This window comes from Anser brachyrhynchus (assembly GCF_964034855.1).
Source record: "Anser brachyrhynchus genome assembly, chromosome: 10".
Classification (NCBI taxonomy): domain Eukaryota; kingdom Metazoa; phylum Chordata; class Aves; order Anseriformes; family Anatidae; genus Anser; species Anser brachyrhynchus.
In genome coordinates, this window is record NC_137705.1 from 10,809,048 (window position 1) to 10,831,521 (window position 22,474).

The window sequence follows — 22,474 nt, forward strand, 5'->3', positions numbered from 1 at the left end:
AAACACAGAATTTTGAAGCTTGGGACCTCAAGGCTGTAATACTTCAAAAACTGTGTACCACTGGGCCAGTCATCTGCTTGCATCTGGAACTCAATTGACAGGGGTAGTGTTTGCTTTCCAGGTATGAGGCTCAGGGTATAGATCAGTGTTGGGCCAAAGAGGAGGACGAGGATATACACCCAAAATATAGCAGCTGCATCTCTTCTATTCTTAAATATATCCTAATTTTAAGAAGAAAAATGGCTGTGCTGAGGATGTGTTGATGGGGCTTACACCAGTGGGACATGCAGTTTATGTGAAAAGTGAGTCTGTTAGATGTAATGGATGATCTAGGGGGTGAAACAAATTGAAGGGGATGAATTCTGGCAACAAAAAAGTTTGCATCGGAATTTTTTGCTTTCCTTGTGTTTTCGAACTTGTTCTCCATTTCTATTCGCAAGACTGTTTAAATATGACATAAGAAAATTTCCACTTGTCACAGCTAATACCCATGTGTGGAATGGGCACTGAGGGCTGGGCCCAGACCTACTGGTAGATAATTAGGCACTCATAAGAAAGTGACTTTTTACCAACATTGGCAACTTCATTTTTATAATTGCCAGTTCAAGCTGCTGACACAGCAGAGCCTGGGAAACAATAAAACCACGTCTCCTCTTAGCAGGAAGGAGTGGTCCTGTTTTTATAGTGTATCTTAAATGGCCACTTTCAATTTCCTATGTGACTTAGGGGTGAGACCATAATATGAATAATTGAGAGTTTGGGGGAAAAAAAAACAAGCCAGGAGGAGGAGGTGTCAGAGGTAAACAGGTGATGCATGAAAAGACTTAAATCCTGAAATTAAGCACAGGTACATTTAAATGAGAAATTTGGAAAAGCATGTTGATTCTGTGATCAATGAAAAAATAGAGTTGTTTGCTAAGGAGATCACTGAGGGTTCATCAGAGAAGTGTTCAAGTAGAAAAGATTAAACACTTAAAATTTGCTTGAGGTAGCAAGATAATGAAGGGCATTAGGAGGAAGACCATTTCTCTGTTCACCTGTGTCCTCCTGGTCTGCCCTATAGGTGAAGAGATATGTATTGCAAGTGCAACATATATGAAATACATAAAAGGGAATACAATGCAAAGCATCTACAAGCTACCTGGAGAATTACCTGCCACCTCAGCCCATTTAGGGCTCATTCAAAGAAAGGACTAGAATTCATTTGTAGCTGTTGTCAATGCTTATGGAAGAGGATGCACGTACTACTCAGTGGGAGTGTGTGCTACTAGTGTCGGTATCCATGTCCATACAGAAGTTGACATGTTCTTGATGTTCATGATCTAATCTTGAGGAGGCATCTACCATCTCCAAGGGCTCAAAGGCTTGCCCTTCTTTAAATGTGCTAACTAAAAAAATAAGCCCGTTTAGGTCTATCCTGGACTTACTTCAAATTTTGGGCCAGATTCTCTGCTAATGTAAATTGGCAGTATTCAACAACATCAGGAGGATTTACAGCAGCTGCAGATTTGACAGATCTCCCCAGTGACTGCCTTGGGGTTGAATTCTGAGGCTGACAGATTGAGTGGTGACTCTTGTGCTCTTGGGCCCTTCTGTGAAGAGGTATTTTAAATTCTCCAATTCGTCATCTTCCCTAGATGAAAAAGTAAAGGCTGACTTTCAGCCAGGAAGTTGAATCTATGGCGCTTGTAAATCAAAGGAAGAAAAAGAAAATGGAGGTGGAGAGAACAATCAAAACAGAGACCTGGTTAATGCAGAGAAAGCACACAAATTTTCAGTCTTCACTGTTCTAAAATGTGTTTGCACATTGAACTTTTTTCGCCAGTGTGCTCAAGAACACACAGCTGTTCACATCAACAAGATGTTAAAATCTGAAGGGCTGCTCCTGACAGGTACCGTATGCAGATGTAGATGTATAGTGGAAAGCAGAGAAGAATCAGGCCTTTTCAGTTAAAATATTTTTTTGCCCCAGATCATAGGAGTTGCCAGCGAGGGACTTGGTGCCAAATTCAGTAAGCCTCGCTAAGAATGTGATGACTGTACTCTTCAACCACTTACACTCCTGTAAATCAGCAACATCTGATTAAAGGACAATGAAGTTACTTCAGTATTAGCTCAGCTGAAATAAAAGGGTTAGAATATTATTTCAGTTTTCATGGGTATCATTTCTGCAAAGAAAATTCTGAAATAGATGATGCAAAAGAGGAAGACGCTGTTATGGGTAAGGAAAGATGGTTGCAATTTCTTTATTAATAACATCTTTTCTATTGTGAATGTGTTTTTAATTAATTAGCCTCAGTTAATCTTCAAGTACATTTTTATTATTAGAATGCATTTCAAAATTGTCCTGAATGCAATTTTGTTTGTATGTTTGGTTTGAGTCAGCAGTTTACAGTTTGTACAGAAGTAACATTTGCAATACCAAGTCCTAGAGGAATTTTTCAAGACAACAAGGTTATTTCATATGAGCAGTTAAAAAAATCAAAAAAATTACAAACATCTGTATTTTCTCAAGGGAGACATAGATTATTGCTTACAATGGTGTGGGCTGGAATGTGCCTCTTTCAGCTGGATGAATCCATGTGCCCTTGCCAAGAAAGTTTTACATTTCCCTTTTTCCTCGGCTGCTGTATCCAGCCTTGGCACTCTATGTACTTATTATATTTATTTCTTGGAGTTGCTGGTTCCAGCTTTGGCATTTACTGCATTTCTGTATTTGTCTCCCTATCCCTGTCTGACATCATTCAAGTGAGATCAGGGTGGGAAAAGAAACCACAATTTGGAGCGTGTAGTCAGGTATAATAATAGGAATAAGAGCTTATATAGTGAGAAAAATGATAGACAGTTGGCCAGTTCTGAGCCAGATTGTTCTCCAGGAGTTTTGCCATTGTTTTCAATGAGATCAGAGTTGGGCATTTGGCTGCGGTGAGAACTGGACCTGGGCCATGTGTTTTTTCATCCAGACCATCCCAAAACTCAGGAGTGTTTAAATCTGGCTTCCCCTTGGTGAGACCGTGCAGTGCTTGGATGTACATGTGTGTGAGTTGATTATGAATGTGCCATGTAGGCAGAGCCCTGGGGTTATGTTCCCAAGCAGAACTTGCAAGAGGGATTGAGATTGTCTTTGTGCCATCTCCTTGCGTCCTCTTTTTTTAAGACATGCCTGTCCCATGTAATGGCCAGAGTCAGTCTGGCTCACTGTGGTGTCTTTGCAAAGCTGTAAATGCCCAACTGTTATGCTTAAAAAAAAAAAAAAGTTGGTGCTTTATATATTTTCAGGAAGACAATTCTCTATTTGTGCTGATTTCTTGAAGCCTTCTGATGCATAGCTTGAGTTCAAAGAAAAGAGTCGAGACACACAAGGCTATCCTGTTAGTCACTGCAGATTCAGAACAGTGTTCTTTAATGCAATAGTTATGCTTGGTCTTGGCCCTCTATAATCTCAATTTGATTTATTTAAACCACTGTGAAAAAATCTGGGAGGTTGGCAAGCTGAATTTCTTAATTCCCTGATTCATTTTCTTTATTTCTTTAATAAAGAAAATGAAAAGAAAACAAGCCTGAGAATTGATGTATGGCGTATACCACAGCCTCTTTGGATGGGTAACACGAATCTGTCACACGTGCTTCAGTTATAAATCACTCTACGCCATAGGGACATTAAGACTCTTAGTACAAATGTACGTGTTGGGAAATTGTTCTGCAAATGCTACATGTACGTGTTCAGTAGCTAATTTGCAATTCTGAAAAACTTGGCTTGTTTACATCTTCTCTAAAGTAACCCAGGGTGCCTGGTCCATGTTAGGAAATGGGCTGCTTTGCCAAATGAAGTTTGGGGGTGGTGGAAGAAAAAGAAAAAATGGAAAAAAGTAGTTAGTTAGGTAGTATTGTAGCACAAAATGTCCCAATCTGGTAACCTTTTTTTAATTTAATTTAATTTTGAATTTATTTTTAGCACTAATCATTTCAGAGAGATGTTTTTGTCTTTGAGGGTGGAGTGGGGAGTTCTTTACGTGGATGGAGAGGCCATGTCCTGGCACTGCTTCAGTCCTCGGTTCAGGCCATTGGGAGAACGTCATCTGTGGGGCGTGCAGGGTAGCATCCTCTGCTCAGTCTCTAGAGGCAGACTGTTACAGGCCCAGCTCAAAGAAACTGGACTTCCAAATTGATTTATAGTGGCTAGTGATTTAAGCTCTAAAGATCTTGTTTTGATCCCTGCTATGTTTGTCAAAGTGAGTGTTTTACCAGTCTTCCCACCTAAGATTTATGTAGCAATGTCTGTCTCCGCACAGTTTGAATCTGCCTCCGGTCTGAAGCCCTGAATACTAAGCTTCATTTTTATGTGATTTTTTTTTCCACAAAATTAGAATTGTCAGATTTTCTTTGGGGGGGGGAGAAGGAGGGGGAGAAAATTTGTGAAGGTTTTCTTGCCCTGAGGGGCAAGAAACTAGTAGCCTGTGACTTACCGTGCCTGTGGACTAGCCAAAAGCCTGATTTCTTATTTTTGAAGGAACTGATAGAGCTAAAGGCCATCTCTCAGGGCAGGCTTTCTGAGATATGAATTAATATTTGATTATCTGTTTTTAGTGTGGACATGGTTGAATATGCCATCTGGAAAGAAGAAGAGCATATATAATTATAAGGCGATATGCCTAGAAAAGGAATCCAAATTTGAGGATGCAGTGAATGAATCAGTGGTTAATTCAAGTGCTTCTGAAGTATTTGGATGATATGATAGACTATTTTAAAAATGCTTTTGTCAAGTCATTGCTCTCTAGTTGTTTACCTGGAAACACAATACCAGCCAATAATAACAGTATGTTGCTTATACGGTACCTTTATGCTCAGCTAATGTGTCTGTAGGTTGATGTGTTCAACAAAACCCAAATCGCAGTGAATTCAGAGGGCGTAAATAAATCTGTTGAGTTTAACCTCATGTGTGATTGCAGATGGGAAGGAAGCCAAGTTGCCATGTGAGTCCCGAAGATGTTTCATGGTTTTTAAATGCAACTCAAGCCATCTTTTCTGGTTTGTGGCTAAGCGAGGACTTCGTTGGTGGACCAGAGGTTTTAGATGTTGATGAGTTCAGCCAGCAAACAGTGCTTTACATGAGAAGGGCCCTCTTGTGTGGTCGCAGATTTTCAAAAGTGGATCAGAGTTTTACTTGGCATAGCTTGAAGTTCGGGCCTGGCACGTCGGTAGGCTACACCAGTATGTAGTGGTTGCACTCCATAGCTGCACAGTGCGCAACAGGTTCTTGGAGGACAGGGTGCCGAGGCTGTTCTCCCCACCGTACTGCTTGCTTTGGCCCAGGGACTCTGGACATTATGTACAGTATGATAAATTGCCTATTTGTGAAAGCTGCAGTTTCTTACAGAATTGAATAGCTTTCGAAGGAGGTGATAGGAAGACTTCTTACATTAAGCCTGGATGTTGTTGCCAGTCACAACACAGTAGGAGGGAGAAAAACTCTGAGGAAGAATTTTCCACAGGGAAAATGGGAGATATTAAGGGAAAAAAAATCTTTTGGAAACACATTAGATTTCAGTGAGGCTTAAGCGCTTCATCCAGTGATTTTTAAGCAATTTAGACACCAAAGACTTTGGAATAATCTTTAGCATGCTTTAACCTTGTGTGGTACACGTAGGTTGTAGAGTCTGCATAAGAAAATATTGTGTAGAGTTGAATTAATTCCCCTTTTAGATGTGTAGTCATGAAGATTTAGTCTGATAATGGAAGCTTAATAGTATCCAAGCATGAATAATGTGCAATTATACTTCTGCTGGATTATTTGTATCAAGGGACGATTTTAAGATTACAGTTCAGTACCTATCATTATAAACAGTGAGCATGAGCTGTTGTTGTAATAATAAAATGATGATAGAGATTGTGGTTTCAGCAGAAAAGTGCTGAATTGTTGCAGGCAGTGTGGTTTCTGAAAGACAGGCATGTCATAGGAGGCTGGTGTCCCTTGTGTGAGCAAGCACGCTTTCTCTCAATCTACTCAAATGCCTACATGTTAAAGAAAAAGAAAAGGCAGTTTGATTCCTGCCTGTGACTGTAAGGAAACCAAATAAAGATGACATTGAAATTATGTTTTTTCAGAATACCTATAATGCCCCCATGGGGGCCTATGCAAGGAGTCTGCCTTTAAACCAATGTAAAATGTTGAAGATGAGGGAGAATGGTGCTGATTTTGAGTAAAGGAGGAAGGGAACTAGCACGGGGGTCGTTGGATCGAGCTTTCTGCATGTCCTTGCCCACAGAGGCTGACCCCAGCTCTCTCCATATAGTCCCTGTTTGTGCCTAGCCTAGCACCCGCAGTGACTTCAAATTGTTGATCATGCTGTTCACACCCAGTAAAACCCAGCTAAGCTCCGCTCCACGCCCCCTAGTGCTGCAGGATCTGGCCTCTCATCCTTCGTGCTCCCCACACCACCTCGCCCTGCTTACGCAAGCAGGCCAGCGAGCCAAGAGAAACCTCTGAACTCGCTGGCTGTGACAGCAGGCGGTGGCAGCCAGGTTTCTGCTGTCATCTCTCGGAGGCATCGGGCAGGCGGCAGAAGGCGCCAGGGTTCGGGCTCCCAGGGCCTGCCCTCTCCCCAAAGCCTCCTGTCGGGGGAGGCCGTGTTGGCACTGTAGGACCTGCCGCTTGGGACCATGGTGTTGGGGATCAGGGTATATGAAAGGGGAGCACAGAGGGTTTTGGATGCGTGTGTAATGCCCGTTCACCAGCTCGGGACTGGTCTGTCTCTCTTCTGAGCTGGTTTATATCCCCAGGTTTTCTGTCATGCTCCAAGTCGCAATTAACAAGTGCTTGTTTATACAGTGCTTGCTCTAGGCCCTTATTTGCCTAGCAAAGCGTAATGCGCAACATCTAAACAAAGAGAGCAATGTGGGCTAATTAATTCCTGATTTGGGGAATCAAAAGATAAATTTCTAAGTAAACTAAGCTTTCCTAAAACTGCATAACTCTTCCCACCTACTTTCTCTCCTCGTGCACTCCTCCCTGTGTACAATAAATAAAGCAGCCACCCGTGAAACATGCAGCTCAATTGGAAACATAATGTGCTCAGCTGGGGTTTGGAGGAGCACCAAGGAATGATCTTCAGACCATACTGAGAAGTTTTCTGGACACTATGGGAGCACTGCAGTGCCCCAGGCCACCGTGACCAGCATCCGCTGGGAGACGGTGCCTTGCTTGTCCTGTTGGCCAAGTGGGGCCATTTGGGGTAGGGTTGCCTTCAGAGGTGAACTGGAGCCCTAAGACTCAGGTGTGCTGATCTCTGGTCTTCTGGGTGGAGAGGCTCCTTCAGTGGACAGTGCCAAGTATATAAATTGCTGTCTTCTGACTTTCCTTTCAGAGGGGTGAATGGATAGCTGTTGCCCTTAGCTGCCTTGGTGAGTACCTTCCCTCCGTCAGGGTCAGTTAAATAAAGCGTGCTACGCTGTAGTAGGAACCCAGGACAGGGGGGTATGGTTGTTTCTGGCATGCACTATGTGTAGGATGTCTATAGCTGCCTGTGTCCATGCTCTGTAAGGAGATACCTGTAACACTAACCTCTGCTTGCAGCAACAGCCGACTCTGAGGCTTTTTGGGGAAGGATTTTGTCTGCCTGATGTTAGCCAGGGAATAGAGAGGTGGCTGGTAGCACCACGCAAGACATCTTTGGTGTGGAGTTGGGTGCACACCCCATCCCTCTGATGTACCCCCCAGTTCCCTTTAACTCTGTGCTTGAATATGGATTTGCATCCCCAAAGTATTTCTCCAGCTCTGAGAGGCTTACTGGGTGATCGTTGCTGGTGACTGTGAGCTGACTGGGGAGAGCTGTGCCTCCTGAGCCCTTTCCATTTGGTTTCTGTTGGGGTAAATCCTGAGGGCCTTTCTTCCAGTTTCAGTCAGACCTGTAATTGAATTTCTCTTTCCAAGACATTCTAATATCAATGTCACTGGAGGGTGTTCATTAGCTGAACACAAGATACTTACTGGGGCTGGTCCAGGGATGGCTGGGAGGTTTTATATGGGGGCTTAGAGAAGATAGTTGGGTTTTTAAAACTTGGGTTCAGTGGGAATATCACCTGTCAGCATCTGGCACGATAAATTGCTGGGTCAGTTTGTTGACAAATGTTAATGAAAACTAGGAGTGGGACCAGAAATGCCCCTGATCTACACCACTCAAAGCTGTATTTTTGTTTTCTTTTAGCATCAAGGGATACACAGGCACAGCTAAAAAGCCATTCTGGAAAAAAATTTTGAAGTTTAAACACTTTGTTCCTACTCGTGGGAGCTGAAAATTCAAGCTCACTGTAAACAACCTTGGAAAACATTTTACATTTCCGGAGTTTTGAGTCCAAACGTTTCCATGAAGCAGTGACACAGTTCGAGGGTAACAACACACTTTGTTTCTTTTCTTTAACATAATTTTTTTCTGAGAGTTGTACAAGTGTGTGTTTTTTTTTTTTTAATACTACTCTTGCTTTCTGGGACAAACATCTCCCTTCTCAGAGTAGATTTTGGTCAGAGGTGGGGAAAGGGAAATGTGTACTTCCTTAAATAAATATCTATATGTGTTTTTAGTATTTTGGGTATTTTATTTTTCAAGCAGAAAGTTGACTTTTTTTTTTTTTTTTTTTTTACAACCATTGGTTAGTACTATGGAAAATGCACAGAGCTGTTTTGGCTGGATGGAGCAAAGCAGCGGGTTAAATTTTAGCACATTTAGCAGCACAGAGATCTCTCTTCTGTGAAAGACAGGATTGTATTATGTAACAGCCCGGCTGCCAAATACTTCTGCTGGCAGCAGTCAGCCTTCTATGCACCATTGACATCAAAACCTAATGAGGTTTGATCCAGAGGAGGGATTTGAAAGGACGTCTTGTTTTTCTTCAATCTTCACAAACTGAACTTGTTTAAAAAGGGGGAGAAAAAAAAAGATACAGAGTCTTATTTGATAAATGAGGAAAAACAGTGGTTTTTTCTCTGAAGTTTTCGCTGTTTATTGGTTTAACAGCTATTGCTCAGAACAAGTCATTTCTATTTACGGTGTTTATCATATCAGCTAACCTTGTGTGTTGGATCGAGGGGGCTGGAGGTCAGGTCTCCATGTTTTCCCTCCACGGGGGCTTTCTGACAGCTTACCTTAGTATCTCCTGTGCCTAATATTTATACAGCGTCACATTCAGTAAACACAGGACCAAGCAAGCGCCCCACTTTGTATACCATGCACAGTAAGTAAAATGCTTCAGAGAGTAAGTGGCGACAAGAAACACAGGGCTGTAACAAGGTGGTGTACAGGGACACCCAGCTCCATGAAGGCTGCTACAGTGCTAGAAGCAACATAACACGATACTGTGCTATATTATTGTATAATAAAGCAGATCTTGCTAATGCACCAAAAACTGTAAGGAATATTCTGCTGGATAATAGCAAAGATTTATCTAGCCTGGCGTCCTGTTTGACAGCAACTGGCAAGGAAGGCTGAAAGAAAGAGATCAGGGAGCAGGGCATGTGTTGAGTGGTCTGTCCCCTGGAGCAATGCTGACCTGCAGGTTAGCCATCTCCTGAGATGGAGATTTCATAGATTGTGACTCTCTGAACATGTTTAATCCCATTTAAGCTCTTATCATGTGGTCATAAGCCTTCAGTTTGTTGCGTGGAAAACCTTTTCCTCTGGCTTGTTTCAAACCCATGTGGAAAACCTTTTCCTCTGGTTTGTTTCAAATATGCTCTCTGCTTACTTGGACCTAGGTTACTTTCTCCACATCATCTTATATAGTGACAGAGGAACACGCCAGCTCGTGTGAATGTGGCACAGCGCTGGATCAGACGTCTCCCTGTCACATGTGTAGCTCAGGCATAGCTGGTATTGGCATAATACAGCAAGATTTTAGCCTGCCTGGTCATCGTTATGTTTTAGGGGGGTTATCATGACAGAACTGTGGTTAAGAATTTGAAGCAAGAATGAGGTGAGTTTACAGACATTTGTTAGGAGCAGCTTCCCATGATGTGTAGTGTACTTTGTGCATCTGTAAAAAGAGAATGCGAAGCTTCTCATATGAAATAAATAGCAGAGTTGCCAACACTAGCAAAAATGAAGGCAGATATGAATGTATGCTTAGCATATTGAATGTTTTACACAAATACAGTGCTTGCCTCAGAAATATATGAAAGATCATATCAACTTTGCCTTGCCCAGGAAATTCACTATCCTTTTGTTCACTTACCAGCAGGGAAAGTATTGTAACCAGCAGTTTAATATCCCAAAAATCCCTGAGCAAGTCAGTGGCAGAGCTGGGAGTACAGTTCAGGAACAATGTCTTTCACTTACATATTTAGTCTCCTGTCCGCATTTCTCTGGAGAAGTATTTCTGGTCACGGTGGTAGAGGTGTTAAATGAAGTTGGGCAGTTACTCTTGTATTTCTGCTTTCATCTTGAAAGTTTCAGGACTCTTGCCTGTTCAACAAGTCTTGTCAAAGCTGTTCAAGAAAAAAACTGCAGAGCCCAGGATTATCAGTACTTTTTTGTATTCAGAGCTTCAGCTGCTGCCAAAGGTCTCTGGTGATGGTAGCATGTGTAAGGAACAGAAATGCGCTGATTAAGTCCAATAAACTTGAGCGTCTGTGCGTGTTACCAAGAGTATGGGAGGGGAATGTGAATGATGAACGGCATTGCTGCGTGATGGGACTGCACTTTGCATGCAGGTCTCAGCATCCGCTTCTCTCCCCTAGAACAGCTCCCAGTGTGCCAGGGTCCTGAGCAGCTACAGAAAGCTGACTGCTTGTGAGGTAATCTGTTAGAGGAATGAGATTTGTTTTTCCTCTCTTCTTTTCTCCCCCTACATTTTCCTTCCAAAGTCCCAGTGTGTTTCATGTCAGTATTGTGCCAATTAAAACATTTCTGTTTTTAAAAATGGTATATGGTAAAAGTAGTCTGGTGTCACAAGATTGGAGATCTCTTCCCTAGGAACGAGTCACTAAACCAAAAGCTTTTTGGTGTAGTGCTATAATGTACGTAGACACTGGGCCATGCACTTGGAAAGATCCAAATAAGACCCTCAAGCCCTGACCCGAGTTAGATTTCTTGAAGTGCACAGATCTGAGTGGCTTTCAGAGAGCTGCAAGAAGAAAAGGTAAAGCAGTGAAACAGTCTTCAGAAAGCAGCTCAGAAAAGGGACTGCCCATAGAGCAGTGAGTGATGGGGCCAAGAAACTGCTGAGTCCCTTGGAAAAGGCAGTGTGTGCAATCACGTCCATTTTGTTATCATATCAGTATCTATTTTGTTACCTTGATTAAGTTAGGGATAAACAGAGGGTTAGAAGATTCTGCTTGTATATCCTGGAAATTGTGGGTGTAATGAATATATCCTGATTTTAACAGCCACAGCATTTGTAGGAATGGGTTGCTTTAACAACAGATATTGGAAAACCAAGCGCACAAGATCAAATCTTTGTTTTCTTTGTCCCTTGAGCAAGCTGGCTGGGGACACATTTTTTATAACCCTCCTCATTTACAGATTGCATTCACGACAGAAAATCTTGGGCTAGGAAAGCATTTGTGCCCGGTTTGAAGTTTGCTTGGTTTTATGTGTGGGTTTGTACCGTCTCAAGGAATCCACACTTGAATTTTGAGTTCCACAAATAAACATCATACTGCTTCCCTAAGTACAACATCAGTAGGACAGCAGAACAGTGCACAGTCCTTTATGCCAATAATCTTACAAGCTTCCTGAGTAGAAGACAGCTAACCTGAGTTAATTGCCAGTACACCAAGGTATTGGAGCAGGAGAACTGCTCTGGCACAGGCGTTGCAGTGATTTTCTTACTTGCATTAGCGGAGGGTCTACAACAAGCATGTGAATTTTAACTACTGCAGCAGCAAATTCTGTCAAAAAGAAAGAAAATCAGGTAGCTCTTCAAGCTTTTAAAGAGTACTTGTTTACTGACAGAATCAGTGCAAGACCATGTGCTCACTGACAACAAAGAATAGAACATTGTCCCACAGCACATCAAGGCCAAAACTCACCTGTGTGAGAGAGAAGATTTTAGTGTGCTGGGAGCTGTAGTCCTCCAAAGGTGCTCAGTCTATAGAAAAAAGCACATATGAGGTATCCAGATACTAATTCTCATCAATGTCAAAACTAAGAACTCTCTAGAAAGGAAAGAGTTAACTTGGTTTTCGATGGAAAACTGCTCGTCTTGTCCAGTTGTTGGCACTTGTCAGTGGACCCAGTCCATCAGCGGGACATGGTGCTGGTGTGGGGCTGGCATTTGTGATGGGACAGTGCACGTGGCCCTAGTTTTCTGTAACACTTTTTTTGGAATGAATTGAATCATTTTGCAATTCAGCACGGACTTCTCAGTGAAAGTAGAAGTTGCTTAAAGGATGGACTTAGTAAAAACAGTGTTGTCTAAGAGCCTGTTTTAGTACCCCAATTTGGTGTGACTCTCATTGTTTGTGGAAGAGTTGCATTCATGTCAAAATATAGCGATGAGAGGATGAATCATGTTCTGGAATCTTTAATGCAGAAAAGAAAAACATGTAATTTAAGTTGGAGTGATTTATAGTATGAACCCATTCCATCAGGGGCACATCTGAAGAAGTATGAAGGGTGTCCTCATATTTACAATACATGAGCCAAAACCAGAGAGCGTGGTGTCCAAGTTGTTTTTCACAAACCAGGCATGACACCCTCTTCTTGACATCGCCTGACAACTAGACATTGTTAGTGGGTTATGTTAATGTATATTAAGGCAGGAAAATTGTTGGCATTTGCTTGATAATTAATTCAGAAATGATGACATTTGTAAAGCCTTTACAATGCAGTTTATAAGAGGTTATTTCAATACATGTATTGCAGCAGAGCACAAGAGGGGATATTTGCATAATGCCTTGGATGTGCTCAGACTTTCCTCAAATCTCTGTATTGATGTGGCTACCACAGGCTTGGGAAAATGACAGAAAAGTGCCAGACTTGGCAAAGCCCAGAATACAGGTTTGGCTCCCAGTATGTGCAAGCTAGCTCTAGACAGTGCCCGATTTTGAAGCCAGGTGGTGTGCCCCAGTATTTCATCCTGTCCTTGTTCTGGGACCATGGTGAGTCCCAGAAGCCAAGGCAAACACAAAGCTAGCTTTTGCTGGGTTATGTTTGGCTGACATTTCCTGAAGGGAAGAGCTCAGGAAAATAAAAATTTAATATTTATTGGGCATCATAATAAAAATAGGAGTAATAGCAGCTCATTAAACAGAGCAGTTGCATTTCCCTCTTTTACTTCTGAGAGGCCAGTGGGAGAAACAAGCAAAGCAGTCTGTAGCGGGGAGAAGGGATTAATTCTCCCTTTATCTAGCAGAAAGGAACATTTTCTGCAAAACTACTTTGGGAAGAAACTATTTATTCTGTATTTGAAAGGCTGATTAGGTAGCCCAGATCAGGTATAGCCTAGATCACGTATAGCCAACCACTATCTTGCAGGAAACAAACAAACTTTCCATTAGTTCTGCTCTTTGGTGGTTTAAAATGGCCGTGGATGCAGCGTTGGAAATAGCTGGGAACATCTGGAAGGGACTGCATGTTCCACTAGCAAGACCATCTACCTAGACCTGGGGTACAGTGTACCAACCTGTCAGCTGGAATTTTCTACCTGTTCTCTCAGTTGTGCCCTGTTTGCTTTTTTTGTGAGTTCGATGCTGTCAATGTTTAGACTTACCTCTCTGAGCTCTTTGGGTGGAAAAAAAAAAAAAAGATGATGGGGTTTGGATAATTAACCACTATTTTGCGGTATTTACTGCGACGTTGTCTCCTGTAGTGTTTGGCACAGAAAAAGGATTGGGAGCTAAATCCAGTAAAAGATGCGAATACCTATGTGTTGTGTAATTTTCCTTGTAGCTATTTAAATTCAGTATTAACAACCCCAAAGGGGCAAAAACTAAGTAATTATCATTTCCTATGAGCTAATGTAAGGAATTCTGAACCGAGCATGGTGGTTTTCATAAATCTCACTCTTGTACGTGCACTCATCTAATGCAATATATAAGGACCCGTAAAGTCCCTAAAGGTGGGTAGCACACAGCTGGCCTTTGGGGCTGTGGGAAAAGAGTAGCAGGCAAATGAAGGCAGATACTACATCTGCAGGCTCCTCAGGTCCACCTTGCCTGTTGGATGACCCTGAAGATGGTAAAATAGGAAAGGGGACTTCTTCCACATCAGCAAAGGAGAAAAGAGATGTGTGGGAATGTGCTGGATACCTGTAATGGTCACCTTGCTTTTTCTGTCTTCATCTCTAGGGTGGAAAACTTGGGGGTGATAAAATGTGGACGCAACCCCATTTTTCCTAAATAATTTGCAGGAGTTTAGAGAAGGCCAAGAGGTCTTTTTACCAGAACTGGATTATTGTAGCCACAGCTTTTGGTACTAAGGCCATGAGGAGCCAGAGCTGCAGAACAGATCAGTGGGTAGATAGCCTGTCCCTAAAGCCTTGGGACTTCATCCAAACAATGCAACCTCAATAGCATTGTCCTTCACTATCAACAAAGCACTCTGCACCTGGTTCATGTGTTACTGATACCACAGGGCTTCCTACCTTACTGTACTTTGTGCCTGACACATATGGAGAAAGGAGCAGATGTGTACCATTGTCATAGACTCATAGAGTAACTATGGGTGGAGGAGACCTCTGGAGGTTTCTGGTCCAACTTCCTTCTCAAAGTAGTGTTAACTTCCAAGTCCACATAAACAGGTCTAGCCAGGGAAGCATGAGAATTTAGTCCATCATATTTGATGGTATATTTGGGTACTTACTACAAATAATGTGTTCTAGCTTATTGTCTATACCTAGCATTTTATCCCAAAGTGATCTTCCATTTTGAGGTTCTGCTCGAAAAACAAAAGGTAATATCTTAATATTTAGCAAATGTAAGAATAGGCAGGATAGTAGAACTGCTTTCTGGCACTGTGTATTCCAAGAAGAATCACAAATTGATTAGGGAAGCTTTTTTAAAAAAATGATTCTGGGGATCTGCCTTTAGCCATGTTATGCATTTATTCTTGGAAAGGTTGCCGTGTTATGATGTTTTAGGTTAGACACACCAAAGTTAAAAGTTATACTTCCCTCAGCTTTATCTTCTGATCTTGAAATGAAATCTCAATGTATTTGTAGACTGGGGAAAAAGAAAGACCCAAACCCAGCAGCAACAAATTGTTCCCTTCATGATACAAGGATATACTTTTATTGGTTTATGGATTTGTTTCCCCCTTGTCACTTGGCTGCATTGCAGAGTCATAATCATTACCTTTTAACACCAGAATGAAGCAGATTTGCTCCGTATGTCTCATACTGTATGTTGCTCCATTATCTGCTCTAGCTGTGCCCATAGCCCTGTGACTCCCATGTCAATGCTGCAAGAGCCAGTAAATCGCAAGCTCTTGGCAATAGCAGCAACTATTCCCCCTGCAAATATTGCATTATATTCCCTGGCAAAAGAGAACATCTAATGGAGTACAGATGATGTGAATTAATCTCTGAATAAGCATTTAATTTGTTGGCCAAGATGTGATTGCCCTTTTTTTGTAGCATTCTCATAATGAACATAAAAAGATTACAAGATTTGTGAATGTAGTCAGTCCTGTGGAAGCTCTGGCAGCTGTCTCTGCTTTGACTTCATTTTTTTCCCCCTAGTAATTAAAAACACTTCTACATGTTCAGAACCCAACCATCATTATGGGCACTTCCAGAACAAGATGTGAGATTCAGAGCTCCGCAACCTCACTTAGCCCCTTCCAGCCAGAAAAGCTGAAGAAAGGTGAGATGAGACTTTGTTTGAAAAATGTATTTCTTGCACAGGTTATTAGAACTGAATATGTTGGTTTGTCTACAAGCACATGAGTTAAAACTATTGCTGTTGCTGAGATGCAGGACACTGAGATGGATCCCTCCTCTTGGGTAAACCTTGCTTTCATTAGGCTCAGCAAAGAGCACGCAGCAGTGGCCTACAATAAATCTCAACCCCAACCATTTCCAAAGCACTGTATAACATGGAGGAGAATAGATTTTGGTAATTACATAAAACTTTGGTTAAAACTACATAGAATACATGTGAATATTCACAAACTCGTTAGCAGAAGATGAGAGGAAGACCTTGTGACTTTCCGGACAACGGGAGGGTCTTGCACCAGGAGTGCGTTTACATTATGACAGAGGAACTGGAAACGGGGAGGGATGAGAGAGAGGAGTAGAAAATCCAGAAGGTTCTTTTGAACTGATCCTGGAAACAGTGGGGTGTAGATAAGATATTGCAGGCAAGCTTGTCTTGGATCAGAGAAATCAGGGGGCTGGGGGACCTGGATCCCAGCAGCACTGCACTAGACTCCATCCTACAGCTTGTGGGGTCTCCGGTTCCTGATGCAGCTGAAGCTACGTGCCTGCTCTGACCAGGATGGGGCTAGCCCTCATCTCCACCTTCTGCATGGGGCAAGAAGCTGGGGAATTGCACTGGAGAGGTCGGTGCCATGGGCAGCTGGGGAGGATCCATGAATAGGGGACTTCACCATCCTCTATGGCAAGAAGCAGTCGTGGCCTGAAGGAATGGAGATGCGGTCAAGGACTTAGTGTTTAAAAAAGGAGGTGGTGACAGGAAGATTTGCAAGCAACAGATGTGGAGAAGAAGGAGAGTTCAGGGTCAAGGAGGATGGTGCTGCTGGTTCAGGGGCAAAAAGGAGGCAGCTGGAGACGGGGTGGTGGGTGCTGGGCCATGTTCGAAAGTGGGCTTCTCAAATGGCTGTCACTCTTTTTGGCAGTTAGTGCATGTGGCAGGTTGGCACAGCTCAGAGCCATGTTTCCAGCCCCTGGGGCTCTTGATTGCAGGGGAAGATTTTCTTCTCCAGCGTATTTCTGCAGGGCTGGTGTTAGGAGGTGGGAAAATGTCATCTTGGGCTAAAGCCAAGGAGTGGAGGAAAGATAGCTGGGGTTTTATTTCTGGTCCCAACACAGGTGTAAGGTTTGCAGGAGTCATTTAACCTCCCATTTTCCTTAATATAGAAGAGAATAATAACCTCTTTTTATCTTGTAAGGATATTTTAAGGCTTAATTCCCTAGTGAAGCACATCTGAAGTAAAAATTGCTGGTGAGAGGTAGAAAACTGACAGCAATGCTCACACATCTGGGACTTTGTTAAAAGTATTTGACTGTTAACCCTTACCCCATAGGACATCCACATTTTGGCATCCGTTCTCCTGTTTTACAATGTTTGTGCAAGTGTTGTTTGCTGTTTTCCCGGTTAAACTCATGTGACGAGGTCAGATGGCTTCTTGTCTGATACAGAGATGTCAGATCGACTTTGACAGCAAACTGCAGTGGGGCCCAACCACCAACATCAGGTGCCGTGTTGTAATTTTCCCTATTCTGTAGCAGAGTGCTCAGGCGTGATACAGCCAGGTCTAGATTCAGTGCAGTTCAGCTGACGGGTAACTGGGAACGCTAGGAAAAAGAAGAGCAATTTCTTTACAGCAATTTGGGTAAAAATGTACCCATTCCTCCTGTGGCTCTCATATGTCACAAAAATTCCCAGAGCATATGCCGCATGATTTTCAAGGATGATGAACACTCACATTTCCTTGTGTCCAATGGAATCATGACATTAATTTATTTACCGACTGGCTGACTTCTAGCAAGAAACCCCAAGAAGGGGAAGTGCAACGTGACTGTGAGTTTCGCAAATTGACATGATGCAGGAAAATCTTAAACATCTTGAAAATCTTTTTTGTTAAAATTGCATTTTTCACGTTCATTAGGGTTCTCTTTGTTCTGCAGTGTGGGAGGGAGGAAAAAAACAAGGTCTTTCTTTTTTAATGTGCACTTTGCTTTGTGTACCTTAGGACGTTCACCATGTGGAGGAGCCATATAGATTGGCTAACCTGTCCCATGTGTGATAAAAGCGTCAAGTACCAGGTACGATGGGGATACTTTTGTACTGATGGGCCGCTCTGCTCAGGAATAGTCAGTGTTCTCCTGGGCAGATAACCTCTATAGACAAGAGAAGAGAAGCAAACTCAGCCAGGAGGAAGCATTTTTTTTTTGTTATTTTATTCCTGTTATATGACTGGGAGAGAAAGGTGCGAAAATGATGCAGTTTTCTTGGGTTTGTTGGGTGTTTGTGACAGAGCTGCACTATAACCTAGTCTGCTGGCACCTGGCATTTAACTTAGCCATTGAACTGCACTCGTTCTCCCCTGAGCCTCAGAGGTGACTGATCATTTTAAATTACTCCTCAAACTGATTGATTGAATTCCATCTATATGGATCTATTTTACTGTTAGGAGAGCTGCTGCGTGTTTCACTGGGATTCCCCCCATCTTCCCACCCCTGCCCCTGGGGTTTGGTGTGTGCAGTTTTGTATCCCGTAAGTTTTCCTTGAAAATTCAGATTCATTCACTTCCATGAATGCACGATTCACAGTGGAGCTGACACATTTCATTAAGCTCAGCACATTGCGTAGAGGCTTGGCAAAGGGTCCCTGGGCTTTATTCAACCCAGACACACCGTGTGACCAGCTGTCACAGGCTGTGTTGTAAAATTAGAAGAAAACCATAAAACAGAGTTGAGGGAAAGGAAAAAATTGTCCCTCTCTGGGGACAGCACTTTGAGTTGTGACAAAAGATTCTCAGAGCTCATCAGACGCACACAAAAGCTTTGTGCAGAACTCAGCTGGTTTCATTTTGCATGCTTGAACGTTATACCGTGGGTAGGTGCCACCGTACAAAGGATTCACCTTGTTCCTGCTGCAGCACAAAGTTGTGCTTTTAACCGGCTGTCCAGGGCACATAGCTGCTGGTGGAACAGTGTATCCTTTTAACCAGGCTGCAGGATTAAAAACAACCTGTAAAAACATTGCGTCTGCTCGGTTACATTAGGGAACAGTGTTAAGAGTGGAGAGTTGTGCAGCTCTTTTTGTAAAGGAGCTAAAATCTATATTCACTAGATCTTGCTGAATCTGGGGTAGGTGGCCACACATACTGATTGTCCTCATTTTGCAGAGCTCTTTTTCCCCATGCTGTGAGGTAGCAGCACGTTGTGGCATTCTTCACCATACAGATGCATCTGAGCATGGGTTTTGGGGGGCTGTTATGTGGCCCCAACCCTAAGCACTGCAAAGCTATGGCCTCTCCTGTTGACTCCGCATAGACAATGTAGCAGGGTGGTTATCAGAGTGCTTTTCATGCATAGGATGATGGATCAGGAGAGGGGGACCTGGAATGCATGTGTTTGAGGCCTCCTTTTGGGGAAACATCCAGCAGGAATCAGCTGGTGCATGAGGTTTGTGGTATCTGATTAAATATTTAGACTTGTACGTGTTTGAATGTTAGGACTCTGTTGCATTTAAGGGATCCTTTGGAGATACTGAAGGCTTTTCTGTGTTTCCTTTTGATGTCAGATGTCTGAAACAGGACTCCCCCAGGTAGTGGATATGAGGAAACTATGTCCTGAGTGAATTGTCCACAGTCAAACAGCAAGTGAGTAACAGAGCCGGGACAGAACTCCCATTTCTTGACTTTCAGTGTTGCAGCCTAACTACCAGGTGTCGTTTTTATTGTCACTATTTTAGATAATTGGATGATGTATAAATAGGTCATAGCTTTGGTAGAGAAATAATTGCAGACCTCAAGGCACTGATAGATGACTACTGTAGATGCTAACAAAATTAGTTAATCAACGGTGGTAAAATTATATCATCATCCAGTAAGTGAAGCATGAAACACTGCGACTGGAATCTGTTCCGCGCCTGCTGTTTACCTTGACTCATGCCAATTTATAAAATGGGTTAAGCTATTTCCATTCTAGCATCATGTTCTCCATGTGGGAGAAAGCTTGCCTAATGAAATGCTTCCAAGTGAAAAATTATGTTCCAAAGCTCATTAATCTCTTTCCTCTGTGATAAGGAGATGCAGTTATATGTCCGTGATGAATCCTGACCCCTCTGGTGCAGAGGTGGTAGCAGAACTGTGTGCAATGTGGAAATGAAATACATGTTAGGTTCACATTTGTTTATATTTAAGGGCCGCACATAACCCTGGATAGAAGAACAGCTTCTTGAAGGCGTCAACTGGCAACTGCAGTGACTGTTCCGTGTGATGCTATCAGTTCCATTCATCCCTTGTAATTGGGTCAGTTTGTTGAAAAGCAGACGATGAAGCTGCTGAGGTGTGTCAGTACAGTAAAGGAAGGTTTCGGTCCAGGCCTGTTCTCAGTTGGACTTGGTGGTGTCAGGTCCCCGTTCCATACGCTGACACAGCTCGAGTACTGGAGAAAGCCCCTGTGTGCTTCATGATCTCTCTGGCTGTGCTCTGGGGTGGATTTGGGCCTGGAAAAGACCGGGCAACCTGGTTTCAGTAGGTGTACTGAAGTAGTAGGTATACTCTTTTTAAGCATAGTACAGATCCTTTGAGTCTGAGTTACAGCAGAAAATATCAGGCTAATCCAGCATGATACACTGCACAGGAACAGATGTGGCTTTTTGCAATACACAGACAGAGATCCTACTAGCAGCATTATTCTCTTCATAAATGGGTTGAAAAGGAACTCAGACATAGGGGAGCAGTAGGATGGTACCCAGATCCACAGACAGCGTTGTGAATGGGTGTGTGGGGTGACAACGCGAGGAAAACTGAATTATGATCTTAGGGTTCTCGGTGCCTTATCCATAAGGAGGTGGTAGCATTCAGCATCTCAAAAGATTTAACCCAGGAAGGGATATCTGGCATTTTCCCTTATTTTTGTTGTGCTCCTATATGTTTTTTATGACAATAAACATCAGGTACAGCCATTCTATAAGCCATATAGCATGCTCGCACAGAGAAATGCTTTTCCCTGAGGAGCTATGGGATTTCACAGCACTTTTTTTTTTTTCCCCCTTTTTTCCAGCTGGGGATCTGAGGAACAAGGCTGTTTGTCAGGCAGCGTTTTTGTCTGAAGTGGGATGTGACTGGCCTTCCCAATGAAGGGCTTTCAAATGGGCTGCCTGGGGGATCGTACAACAAACTTGCCCTCTCTGCAGTAGTAAAAGAGCGGCTCTGATGTAGCTGGCCTAGCAAAGCAGGTTTACAGAAGCAAAGGCCTCTCGAGGGAGCAAAGCCAGCTGGAGTGTCCTCTTGACTGAGCAAATCGTAAAGGGGGTCCTTATTCTGCTGGGAAGAAGTTGTGGGATTGGCTTTACTCTCAGCCTTTGGCAAGAGGGACGTGTCCGCAGCAGGGAGAGGGTTTTGTCCTGAAAGTCTGCATGGTATGGCTACACTCCTTCCTCAGCACAGGGCTTTCTTGGCTCTGGTTGGGGGGGGCTAGGGAAGGCACAATTGAATTGAGAGCGATCCTACAATCACTTCACTAGCAACAGGAGCTCGAACAGGCCCCAGATCTGCGGAGGAAGGATGTACATTCATGCTGCTTTTATTCTTTTGTCTGCCAGCGTCAGCTGAAAAGTCCTTAGGCTTTGCATCTTACTGTCTGTTTGATGCTCTTTGTTTTTCCAGACAGGGGTTTGTATTGATTCAGAAATAATCAAGTGGTTCTTGTCATCCTCAGTCCTGCTATTAGGCATTTTAAGTGTGTGTATGCGGACAGAACTGCCTGCCTGATGTGTGCAGTGACTGTCACGTGTAGGTTCAGGCGTTTTGTTTGCAACTTCTGAAGCCTCTTCCCAAAATAGTTAGTAGATGCATTTTTACCTTTTGATAGATCCATTTTTCCCTTTTTTTGTAAGGTATTATTTGTAAAAAGAAGGAAAACGACTGATGCTGTTCCCTTGGGGGTTTTTATATCCAGAATGACCCCTCACCAAATGTAATACTACCAGACTGGGCAGCAAGGTTTGATCCTCAGAAATGTGATGGCTTAGGCCTTTTTAATTCAAATTCATGTCTCTGGTAATTCATTTAGCAAGAAAAGCTCATATGGAAGCAACATCTTTAAGTATATGCAGTTCTTAAAACCTGGTTTTGAGGTTTTGAAGGGTAGTTTAGCTTTGGCAATTGACCGTTGGTGTGACTATTACTGTGTTTTCCATGGTAAGGGCTGTTACTTTTCTTCAGTCCACAAAAAAAAAAACAAACCACCACCACCACCAAAAACTGTAATTCTGTTGAGCAGGGATACCACAGAGTCAGTCTGGTACATGTGAACCAATTGATTTCTAACAGACTTCAGAAATGGACTGCTTTCTGAAATAAGAATTATCACTAGCATTAAAATTAGTGAAGATGAATTTCTGCTCTCAGTAAGGTTTGAACATAGAGAATGACAGATAGCATTTCATTTACCAATTGACATCTTGGTAATAATCCCCCTGAATAAAAATCATGGACATAAAAGCATTTGCACAGATGTGTTGTACAAATAACGTACCTCTAGATGTGGAAATACCCCTGGAGCCCTCTAAGGCAAGAACCCAAATCAAGGTAGGACAAACGCGTGGAAAGCGTAGCGTGAGCTA

General features: G+C 42.8%; 1 protein-coding gene across 4 annotated transcripts in view; it reads left to right on the top strand.

Moving 5' to 3' along the window:
- The window catches only part of SLC41A3 (solute carrier family 41 member 3), a 146,001-nt gene that overhangs the window by 72,431 nt on the left and 51,096 nt on the right, over positions 1 to 22,474 (top strand). The gene's annotated exons all lie outside the window — the stretch shown is intronic.